This window comes from Grampus griseus (assembly GCF_964374135.1).
Source record: "Grampus griseus genome assembly, chromosome: 9".
Lineage (NCBI taxonomy): Eukaryota > Metazoa > Chordata > Mammalia > Artiodactyla > Delphinidae > Grampus > Grampus griseus.
In genome coordinates, this window is record NC_139003.1 from 86,217,160 (window position 1) to 86,229,914 (window position 12,755).

At 36.7% G+C, this 12,755-nt stretch overlaps 1 protein-coding gene across 1 annotated transcript in view; it reads right to left on the reverse strand.

Moving 5' to 3' along the window:
* The window catches only part of RELN (reelin), a gene marked incomplete at its 5' end in the record, with an annotated part of 523,328 nt that overhangs the window by 333,136 nt on the left and 177,437 nt on the right, over positions 1-12,755 (reverse strand). The gene's annotated exons all lie outside the window — the stretch shown is intronic.

Sequence of the window (12,755 nt, forward strand, 5' to 3'; positions counted from 1 at the left end):
AATGATCATGTGTAAAAAATTATCATTTTCAGTAAAAAAATACAATGAGATATGATCAAATAAACAAGTAACATTGATATTTGCCTTATATGATGTTATGCATACATTCCTTAGCACGTATATGAGGGTGTTCAAATATTAAGAGCACAAAGGAAGACTGCTAGTTAAAGGAATAGTATTGTAAAATAAATCACAATCCTCTAATTGGTCTTTTTCTATAAACTTGGATTTTCACATATTGGATTTAGTCTTAGACCAAGGTTCACCAGAATTTAAATTAATTTAAATATACAAGTGCTATAAAAGTCACATAAATTTAAGACACCCAAATGTAAAATTTTGAGAAGCATTTTGTTTAGTAGCAAAGGATAGTATTAGCACTGTGCATTAAATCCCTAGGAAAATAAACTAAGCTTCTAAGTACCAACATAACTGCAAGTCTTCTTAGGAAATCAGAGTGCCAGTTCCATTCAAACACTTGGATTAGCTTCAGGAATAGGTATATAACTACATCTGAAATATCCAAGCAGGGATTTTGAAAAAGTGTACCTTTCATATAAAGTGTAGATACAAGAATTCCTGCAATGCTTGTTTTACTGAACAAAAATAAAGCCTCCAAAGTAACCACGGTCACGATAAAGCTATTTTAGGAGTGCTGGCACTTTTTAAAATGAAGTAAACCAACAGCATTTGGTTCACATGGTAATATATCCTATAATGATTTGTTTTCATATTTCCAATCAATACGTAGGAAGAACATTCCCAGGCCCAGTTTCCAAGTGAGTTTAAATTTGGGTCAAAATGGAATCATCCACACAGATATATGAACACCAAAGTTTTGAGTCTCTCTTGTGGGTCAAAAAAGCTCACTTTTTTCCTAAAACCCTTTCCAGATTTATGATTATAGGACTAAAATACTCCATCTTTATTCCTACTCAAACTCACACTTTATAAACACATTCCCAGTTTCTGCTTTTTCACCTGCTATTTCACTAAAGGTATTTGTCTTTTGTTCATACCAATGACTCACAATGATAATGATTAAAACACCTATTAATATATCTAGCACTTTTAAATACATCTTAACTCTTTACTTATTCCATTCATTGCCTTCACTTAATGCCTCTTCATATGCTAGGTGTCTTTAATATACTTAGTGTTCTCTCCTCATATAATAAACTCTTATACGTTGAGGTAATTAACACTATGGGATAATAAAAGACACCTGACAGGAGTGACGATAATTGAAAAATCATGAGAATAACTCCATGACTTTGCCTAGTGCTCCAATAGTTGATTCCAAAAATATTTATTCTTTGGCACCTTCTAGATGTAAGGCTTTATGCTACATTCTATGGGGCATAGATACACAAACCTCGTTAAATTGTTTCGAGATTGCAGCTCGATATCTAGCTTCTAAGGCTAGAAGGAACTTAGAGACATGTACAATTTTACAGGAACTTCTGCAAATTATAATGGGTGAAGATCATTATGAGACCTGACGACAACTTTGACTCTTACATTTCCAGGACAATAGGAACAGGCAAGATTATAGATCTTAGGATGCTGTCATTTTTTTCTTCTGCTCCTCTCCTAGCAACAGATGCAGTTATGGGAAATGCTTTAGATATTGGGGTTCATTAGCTATTTTAAAAGGTGGAAACTTTTATACAGGGGGGAAATCTCACCCAAAACAATCTCAAGGCTATGAAAACCATTGAGAATCTCTGAGTTCTGTGTCTAGGGGGAAAACTGCACCCAAAAATATCTCAAGGCTATATGAAAACCATTGAGAATCTTTGAATTCTGTGTCTAAGATCTTCAAATGATGTGTAATCAGAAAAAAGCCCTCCATCACGTAATTAGCTTTACCTTCACTCCTGCCGAGGGAGACAGAGTCTATCACACCCATTTATTTCCCCTTCTTGTATGGGAAAAAATTTCCTACTGTTGGAATATTTTTAAAATGTTCATATCTTTATTTTTGAGACTTGTGTCTGTTTACTGACAGTTTTGCAAAACTTGATTCCGTTTGGGGGTTAAGAGAAAGGTTATTTCAAGGACATATAAGAATAATTCTAAATTACGTCTAACTCAACCATCATGATTGATAATGGAGGCAAAATATTAATGAGGCAAAATCTCAAATTTCATCAGAAGTTGCTAGACAGCTTTCCTATTTCAAATAGAATGTCACTAAATAGTCGTCTGAAAAGAATCCCATAATTTATGCTCTGAATCTCTGACAAATTAGGAGTAATGCCTGATACACTATGCAGGTCACAGCCTGTCAGGTAAGCATTTCTTACTGTGTGGCAGCGACAATGCATATATTAGCTATGTAAATGTGAAATCTACACAAAATTTCCAGGTTAGAATATATTTAAAGAATATGGTCATAAATAATGCGTAGTAATACCAATCCTGATTCTGCGATGTCTGGGCATCCACGAATTATTTACAAGGAATAAGAAGCAAATCTTTTAGACAGATCTAATGAACTAATACATGACATCACTAAGAAATAATGCAGAAACTAGTGATAGGTTATTTCTTGCTAACAAATGAAACTCCTAAATCTTAAATATTAGTTGCCAAAACAAGTTAGAAAACAGCATCCCAAGTTACTCAGTGCAGAGTGGCTTTGCATAACGCATTTTCTCTCCATTCTTTTATGAAAGTCACATCCAGCCAAGATAGTTTTAATTTGTGGGAGTGAACAAATGGTCATGGATGAAAGAGCAAGTTTGCTGATCCAGTGGTCTAGCAGGGACTTGGCTTTCATGAAAGAATTTAAGGTTGAGTAAAATAATACCTCAGGGTCAAGGAGTAATTCAAGGTCTAAGGAAAAAAAAACTAGACTTTGCCCTTGGTTTTGTAGCTAATAGTCTGGGCGAATGAATCTGGGCAAGTAGTATAACTTGTCCAAGCACCAGCCTTCATCTGTAAAATGGGAGCAATAGCTGGCCTGCCTATTTCACAGGTTGAGATGGATATCAAATAAGGCAAACGATATGAAAGTGTTTTGTAAGCAGTAGAAGACTCAATACATGTAGAAAAGTAAAATCTAAATCCCCAAGAATCAATGTTTTTTCCAACTCTAGATACATGAGTGTGCATGGCACATGGATACATAACTGTGGGCACACATGCATAAAAACACACAAAAGGCATATGTGCTATCAACTTTCAAATTTGTAAAACAGTCATCAATATTTGAATGCTACCTCCATTTTCAATGTTCTACTCCTCTGGTCTAAGTATTTAAAACAATGTACCATGGTGTGTGTCAGAGGAAAGAGTGGGTCCACCCCCCAAATACTTCTGAATATGCCAGCTAACTTCCAGCAATTTGGATTTTTTTAACCATTTTTTAAAAATTAAAGTATAGTTAATTTACAATGTTGTGTTAGTTTCAGGTATACAGCAAAGTGATTCAGATATATGTGTGTGTGTGTGTGTGTGTGTGTGTATATACATATTTATTTATTTATTTATTCTTTTTCACTACAGGTAATTACAAGATAAAGAATATAGTTCCCTGTGCTATACAGTAGGTCCTTGTTGTTTATCTATTTTACATATAGTAGTGTGTATATGTTAATCCCAAACTCTTAATTTATCTCCCCTCCCATCCCCTTTGGTAACCAAAGTTTATTTTCCATGTCTGTGAGTCTATTTCTGCTCTGTAAATAAGTTCATTTGTATCATTTTTTAAGATTCCATATATAAGTGATCATATGATAGTTGTCTTTCCCTGTCTGACTTACTTCACTTAATATGATAATCTCTAGGTCTAATCTAAGGGTTCTTCTAGTAGCCATTGGTCTGATGACGGCTTAATCTTGGGGGTGTGAAGATTGTTCGCATTTTCCTAGGTCACAGGCTCTTTTAACTTATCAAAATGTGCTTTAATTGGTCACACAGCGACTTTTAAAATGAAGAATAAGCCAAAATGGTTGGTTTTTTACTTAAGGGACATGCGGATATGGTCACAGAGGTGTCTAGAAAAATGCTGGATAAGCAAAGAGGAGCTGGAAGGGACATGGAATGTTTTCCCAAGTGTTTTTCTTATCAGATACTCCATGGGGATGAACACTGACTCACTATAGTTAATAAAAGTTTTTATTTTTCAGCTCAAAAGAAAAAATATGTGGAAGAGAACATACGGATTCTGAGTTGCTGAATAAGGAAAAATCAAGAGTATATATCTTCAGGGAAATTTTACTCATCTTGAAAAAAATGCCCTACTTATTGATAAAGAAAATATAGTATGTATTTTTCGAGAAATTTAAATAAAGTCATGCTAGTGTTTCAAATGAAGTCATAATACTACAATATGTTTTAAAAATAGAGAAAGAACCGAACATTTTGCTAACATCTGAGGTAAGTGCTAGATAACCAGTGTATCTATAGTTACTGGAGAGAAGGAAAAGGGAACTTCAGTTAAGCCCACTGGTTAAAGTAATTATCCTTGGTATCAAGGGAGAATAGAGCTCCCTGTAAGTACTTTCTTAATGACAGCCATAAAATATAATTTGCCTCTTTCACATTCTAAAAAAAGAAGAAAAACAAACCGTGAATTGAGTAACCATCAAGAGATTCCTAAAAATAATCTCTTTTTTAAAAAACACAAAAATCAGTTTGTCTTTTTCTTGGCCTTAAAAATCAAGTACCACTGCAACCAAAGCCTTAAGAGTCAGTATAATCTCTTCAGGATAGATTTAAGTCAGGAAAAGTATCTCTTCCTTAGTATCCTAAGATCCAGGCTCATCCATTCAGTTAATAAGTACTTCCTGGCATCTACTGTGTTACAGGCTCCAGCAAGTGCTAGAGATAGACAAACAGTAGGCAGCTTTCAAGTGAAAGATCTCACAGACTAATGGAGAGAGACACATGAAATGACAATTATAACGGAATGAGGTAAGTGCAAGGGCAGCACAAAACAAGGACTTTTAATCTGAATGGGGACACTGAGAGGTGATAGCTGAGCTTAGTTTTAACTGGTAACTGAGAAGTCGTCAGGTTTTAAAGATGGTGGATTGAATGCAAACATCAACTTCCACTCCTTCCTGAAACCTCACTAAAACACAGTACAAGATTTTAGACAAAGGCATAAACCCAAAGAGCCAAAAAGACAGGAGAGGTGACAACAACATCAAAATTTGGGAAACTGGAAAGCAGATGGATGAGTTGCAACTAACTTAGCACACACTGAAACACTGAATCCAAAGCCAGCAGTGGAGTAGGCTGAAAGAGACTCGGAAATTAGTAGCACTGGACACCTTCTGAAGTTAGAAACTCTTCGTTGAAGTCCTGTTTAAGAAGCTTCTTTTAAGAGCGCCTCTCCTCAGTTCTACATAGCTCAGTGACAGGCCCTCATCATACCAGCAGAAGACTGGAGGTTTACTCTACAGAAACCCTAGGCACCTTTGAGGCCAGAGCACCATGCTGCAAACAGGAATAAACAAAAGTTTACTACTAAGTGAGACCCCCAGCTTTTTTTCCCTTCTTGGCTCCCATAACGCTGCAGACCAGGTGTATACCCTCCCTCGAGAGACTGGAAGATCCTTTTTGGAAACTCTGACTTGCCTGAAAGAAAAATCTAAAGATACTAAAATCTGAGACCCTCAGGGAATTAGCCAAGCCAGATAAACCTACAGTGAAAACAACTACCACCAACCTCTCTCACTACCACCCCTACCCCTCCTCACTTCCCCCACAGAAATTCTGGGTGATTTTATAGGGTCCTTTAGCCAAAGATCACAGGGCTTTTGAGGAAATTCCCCATTATGAAAGAGAGAGCAAACAAACAGGCAGAAAAAAAATAAAGAAAATAGATTACACATACCCACAAAGGAAAAAATGGTGCAGTTAAAATATTTCTATAAAAAATGGAAAGATTCAAAAGGAAAAATGTATTAAAAATTTGAAATATTGGGGCTTCCCTGGTGGCGCAGTGGTTGAGAGTCCGCCTGCCGATGCAGGGGACACGGGTTCGTGCCCCGGTCCAGGAAGATCCCACATGCCGCAGAGCAGCTGGGCCCGTAAGCCATGGCCGCTGAGCCTGTGCGTCTGGAGCCTGTGCTCCGCAACGGGAGAGGCCACAACGGTGAGAGGCCCGCGTACCGCAAAAGAAAAAAAAATTTTTTTTGAAATATTATAGCAGAGCTGAAAGGCCAATAAAAGATTTGGAAGATAAAGCTGAGGAACTCACTCAGAAGGTAGAGCAAAAAGACAAAAAAGATTGAAAATAAGAGCAAAAAGTAAAGAAAACTAGATGATTTGTCCAAAATGTCAACTGTCAGGTAGAGGCATACCAGAAGGAGAGTAGAGAATATGGGGATGGGGATGGGAATGGGACAAATCCTCAGTGACATAATTCAGCAGAATTTCCTAGACCTGAAGAGCAAGAATTTGCAGACAGAAGAGCCCAGTGAGGTTCCAGTACAAATGAATAAAAACAGAACCATAACAATCTATATCATCATGAAATTCCACAAACCCTAGAAGTCACATAACTTTATAAAGAAAAACAATTTTTCAAGAAAGGGTCAAGATTCAGAATGGCCTTGGTCTTCTCAAGCTATACTGGGGGCTAGAAGGTACTGAAGTATTGCCTTCCAATTCTGAGGGAAATATTTCCAATTCACAATTCTATACACAATCAACTTATCAATCAAGAGGTAGGATTAAGACATTTTCAGACCAACAAAGTCTCAAAACTTTGTTTTTTCTACTCAAGAAATTACCAGAGGATGCTCTCTTCCAAACAGCAAAACCACAGTGACAAAAGTGGAGGAGGGCTTGCAGGGAGTATATCAAGAAAGAGGAATATGTAAAATAAAGGAAACCAGAGAAGCAAAGCAAGAGAGAGAAAGAGGAGATTCCAGGGTACTGGCTGTGCAGCCAGCCTAGGGAGTGGCCAGTCCAGATTAGAACAGGCCAGAAGGCTCCAGGAGATTTCTTTGAGAAGTTTAAACTAATGGAAAACCTAATGGGTTTGATTGTGTTGAGAGAAGGTTTCACAACTAGGGAAGAAATACATACTCAGAAAAGAAAGCAAATAAAAAAACAAGGAAATTATTAATTCTGGGGAAAACAAAAACTTAAGCTGGAAAGGAAAAGAAATTACAGTACAGTATATGACTCAGCTGTGAACGGTCTTTACATAATCAATACTATAGACCATTACTATTGGTCCAACCAAAATCACAATCCAGTCTCCCAGTGTAGAGAGTCGAGAGATAATGCTTAAAACTGGAAAACCAAGAATTGGCAAAATAAGCATGCTATGTAGAGATATGGAGGAAAATTCTAAAGAATCAGCTAAAAGAGGATTCCTGTTGTGACCTCAGACAGCAGAAACACACACGTCAGGAAATATGTGACATTAATGACTTCCTCGGTAAGCAAAAACAGACTTGCAAAACAAGTCAGGTTTTCTCTTATGTGTAGTAAAACCTACTCCTAAATGATACAAATTCCGGTAGATACTGTTTACAGAAATTCACTACTTTTAATAAATCGTTAATCTCACTGTTCATACAAGAAGGAACTACCTCGATTATCCTGCTGTTACCAATCCCCCTTCTTTAGTAATTTTCCCCTCTGAGGCACCCTATTCCCCAATTCTCCTACTTTCCTTCCCTTCTGCTGACATGCCCGAGGCCTCCTCTGCTCTCCTGGGTGCATTTACTCTGCCCTTTGCCCCAAGCGTTATGAAATCAATTACTTATTACACTACTAAGTAACAGTCATTTCCTCTCATTCTTTTGTCAGTGGGGCCTTGAAAGCAATAGCTCATCCATCTTCTTTTCAGAGCAAGGCCCAAATAAGTGGATCTTAAAATCATCACGACCTCAAGCTAGGTCTAATCAACTGGAACGAAAGGAAGGAGGGGAAGACATTTGTGTCAGTTTCTTGCATATGTTGGAATTATTTTCTTTGGCAGGAACATATCACATTCTTTCTTTGTGACAGTCAGCAGAGCTGATTACAGGGCTCCACAGCGGGCCAGTGATGAGGCTCGACAACCTGGCAATCTCGCGATTATCCCAGCGCCCTGTCGCAGCACAGCTGGAGTCAGATTACCCTTCTCTTTGGGAGAAAAAAATCATGTCTTCTGCATGGATTACAGTGCACTCACAGTGTTTGGTTCAAAGAATAAATATCGGGCATTGTAGCAAGGATAACAACAATGCCAGTAAAATTCTCCTGACACTAGGAGAGCTCACTTTTGTCACCCTCTTTTTTTTTTTTTTTTTTTTTAGGAAACTGACATATCTTGATTTCTAGTTTCTGTACAGTTTGCTTCCAAACAAGCAAGGGACTGACTTTCCTTGCAGTAAACTGTAATATTTTCCTTTTCTTGGGCTGGACTAACAAGGAAAGATAAACAGGCCTGTCCTCCCATAGTTAGTTATTTTTAAAATTATTACTGAAAAGAAATTTTAAGGCTTAAAATAAAAACTATTTTGACACAGCATGAATGTTCAATTTTTTTTAAAACTTGTGCAAAAATAGATTAAAAAATAAACTGTAGTTATTAATTCACATTGAACTACCTAAATAAAGAATATACACGAATTACAAACTCAGAGCAACTGTTTTTTCATTATACTTCTCTTAGTGTTACTTTCTAAAACATATCCCACTGGTGGGGCAACAATAGAAACCAGTCATACCTAAATCAAAATAAATTGCATTTATCTGAAAAATGACATAGTGTAGAGCAACCTATTATTTTTACCTGGTGCATAGAGTCATATGGAAAAGCCTGGATTTAATCACAAGAAGTACTGTAAAATACATTTGTGACATCCTCTAACCTAACTCATGCCTACATGAGAGATTGGTACATCTTATGAATTAAACATAAGTCCTGATTTATGTTCAGTTATCCCTCATATCAAAAACTACAGTAGCAGAGCTCTGTCACTGTGAATTCATTTAATGATATTGATGAGACAGCCAGCACAGAGACTGAAAAGTAACCGCCAGTGCATAGCACGGCCCTATAAATCACTCCTGAAGAGTGGCTGAGCAATAAATAACAAGTCATTAATTCACTGTAAGTTATGCTAAGAAGCTCAAACTACATATGTACCAGGCTGTAAATAAACGTCTCTGGTACAATATTTGGAACAGGCAATGTTTGGCATTAAAACAATTTTATAAGAGCAAAAATTCATTGAGCAGAATTAATTCACTGTGAATTTCCCTTAGCAGACATAACACAGAATTTAAAAAAAAAAAAAAATCAACCCCAAAACTTCTTTCATCCAGAGTGAAACACATTTCAGGTATTAAAATCCAATGGAACTTTTTTTAGTGCCCCAAATTATGAATCTATCCCATGAGTGATATAATGGTTCTGCCATAAAGCCCCTGAATGAGCTAATAGCATTTCTGTAAATAATAAACTGGTAAGAATGAGGCTAGTTATTCAAATGGTTTGCCTTGTTGCCTCTAGAGGACCAGCAGAAAATAGGTAGCTCTTTACTACTTTGCTTTCTTAGGTGAGTCAGAAAACGTTTTGAGTTCAAGTGACTTTCACTAACCTCTTCCTCACCCACCAGCTCCCACCTCGTGAGAGCTCTCCAGCTGCTCTTTCCCCCTAGCCCTCTAGAAACAGGCTCTCAAGCTGCCCAAGGGGACACCATCTGGCCGCACCCGGCCCTTCCGACCTTTGTGCAGACCCCAGGGCCATACAACTGTCTGTCCTGCCTCCTCTACTCAGACTCCTGCCTCTGCCACTTGACTGCTAAAGAGTCTTTCAAACAAATTCATTTCCAGATTTATTCTTTCCAGGTAATGAGTGTACAATTTAATGGGAACAGTTAGAATAGAAGCCTAACTGAAAGTGGTGGATCTAAAGATGAGAATCTCATGCACTACTGCAGACAGGTAAGGGACATATTTTGAAGGAAAAGAAGCCTTTTTTTGTAGTTTGTAGCTGCCTAGCACTGGATTTTCTTGGGCTTGCATACATATAACAAAGACTAATCTTTCCTTTTTCTTATTGCTTTGTAATCTGTAATCAAGGAACTCTAAATGAGGTCTCATCAGCAAAGACTGTTAATCTGATCCTTTATGCGGAATCTGAATACAAGGGTCCTAGATACAGTATCATTTTAACTATATTGCATTTCAAGCTGATATCTAATTTTCTGCGTAAAATCACCTTAAGGCGATCTTTTATCACCATTGCATTCTAATTCTAACTTATCTAATATCAGTTTTTAAATGACTTCCTCCCTAGATACATCTGCTTGCATTTTTCAGCTTCAATATTGTTGTTATTTCCCGACTATCTCTAACATTCTCTAGGGACCTTTTGAATTTTGTCTTCTCACTGGTATTTAGTTACAAACACTTATCCATTTAGCATCATCTGAGAATTTAATTAACTTAACGTTCTCTCTTGTTTCAGGTCAATAATGAGGATGTTAATATAGATGTGACATTAGTCTCCCTGGAAGGTCACTGGGAACCTGTTCTCTTGCTACACACACAGCCAATTATCCTCTATGATCCTCTGACCAGTTGTTTTGTTTACTGTTATGTGGTAACATCCATATCCTTGTCAGTCTGAAGTAAAACTGCATGGGAACTGAGAAAAGATAACAGACTACAGACAACAGACTGTAGACTACAGACTTCATGTCTTTACGGTTACTGACACCCAGGAATATCAGGGAGGCATACACTGAATCTTTATGATTTTCCCTAAATGAATTAGGAAAATGCTAAATAGAAGTAACTTTGTCTCCAGATAAGGAAACTGAAGCAGAGAAGCCAATGACATCAGAACTTTAACAAGTCAATCTGATTACTTCTGTCTTCACTTTTTTTAAAGGGAGGATACATAGTATTTTTAAAAGCCAGTATATACATGTATACAAAATGCTCCATTATTTAGACATAGTTGGAAAATTGGATTTTCCACATAAGCAAAATTTCCAGATAAGCCCAGAAAAATGAAGCTTATGCCATGAGCATAGCAAGAAAATCTGACACTTGGAATAGTAGTAATGTATCAGGAAGAAGGTCTTTGAGGAAAGGAGGAAGATTGAAGATCTCCTTTCCCTGTATTTTTCTCATCTTTTTTTCTCTATTTTTCTACCAGTTTTGACTCCTTCAATGAATCAGAAGACCATGTCGTTTCTTGTATTTAAATTTTTTCTTTTCCCTTTTTTCTCCAAATAGTGGTTTACCTAAACACACAAAATAATACTTCTTAATAATTTATTAACCATTACCATATAAGTGGACTCCAAACTGTAATATTTTAAAGAGGGTTTTTTTTCTTGTTTGTTTGTTCTGCATTTACATATAGTAATGATCAACTTCGTGTGGTCATTGGAAAAGCATCAGTTAAGGGCCCATATTAGCCCAGGCTAAACCTGAGTTGCAGTCCTGCCTCTTACTAGCTGTATAAACTAGCTGCGTAATGAGAAAGCTATTTAAGTACCCCAAGTCTCTGATGCCTCATCCATAAAATGGGGATAATAATACTGCTTATTTCATAAGAGTGCTATGAAGATTAGATAAGAAGAATGAGATGAAGGGCCTAGCATAGTGGATGACACACAGAGAGACACCTAGGGAATCATGTATTCTTAAATAAAAATAAAGCTGCATAATCTGACAAAAGATTTTCTTCTGATTTGGAAGTTTGTTCTGATTGACATTTAAACAAATGAAGATTAAATTCTATACATTTATGAGTTAGTGCTATATATTTAACAAATGACCTTATTGGAAATAATAGTTACCTGAAACTGAGCCTGTCCCAGAAAATCCAGGATATAAATCACAGTCTATGTAGATTAATAAATCCAAATAAAATATCCCCATTTTCATCAGTAATCAGGGATCAGTATTGGGTTTAAGTGTAACTCCTCACTGTCTTTGCTGCATTGTTAATATGTGAAGGAAAGATGGAGAGCAGAAGGGTGGAGTTCAGCCTGCAATGCCCTCTGAGGGACCAGAGGACCAATGAGCTGAAAGATCAGCATGGTGTGGTGAAGGGGGAAGGAAGCAGAAGCCTTGGGTTCTACTGCAGGCTTTCATCATCTAGCTTGGTGACACTGAATTAATAACCTCTCTGGGCCTCAGTTTCCTCACCTTTAAAATGAGAGTTTAGGTCTTTCTAGCTAGTCTTAGAACTTGAAGTTTTTCCATGCTAAGAAAACTCTCCTCTTATCAATAATACAACTTCTTGGTAATGTTTCTAAAAAGGTAGCTTTATCCAAGTTAACTTACACATCTTTAATTATCCAGAGGAATGGCCAGTTGAAAAGGCAATTAGGGATGGAGGAAAACGAGAAAGAAATTGTTGTAGGATTTTTCATTGTCAACTTTCAGCTGCCCAACTGTCATGCAAGCAACTTTATATACTGAAAAGATTTGTTCATGAAAGTGACTGAATTTGTAGTAATGCAGACAAATATTATTACAGAGCTATTTCTGACTTGGTTTTGCAATGGAATTATTTTCCATTTTCAAATATTTATTCGAGAAATTCAACTCAGCCATATCATCATATTTTTGTTAATATACGACCTTGTAAACTTTTACACATTTCATGATAACATACAAAAGTTTTACTCTTTCCAGGTAAACAAAATAAATCTTTGCATACGTGTTGAAGTTTCTAAGACAGGCAGCTGGGTGGATGTCTTTAAAATGTAATTTTCCTTAGATTTTAAGTAAAGTCATGAGTTTGACTTGATACATCAAATGAAAAG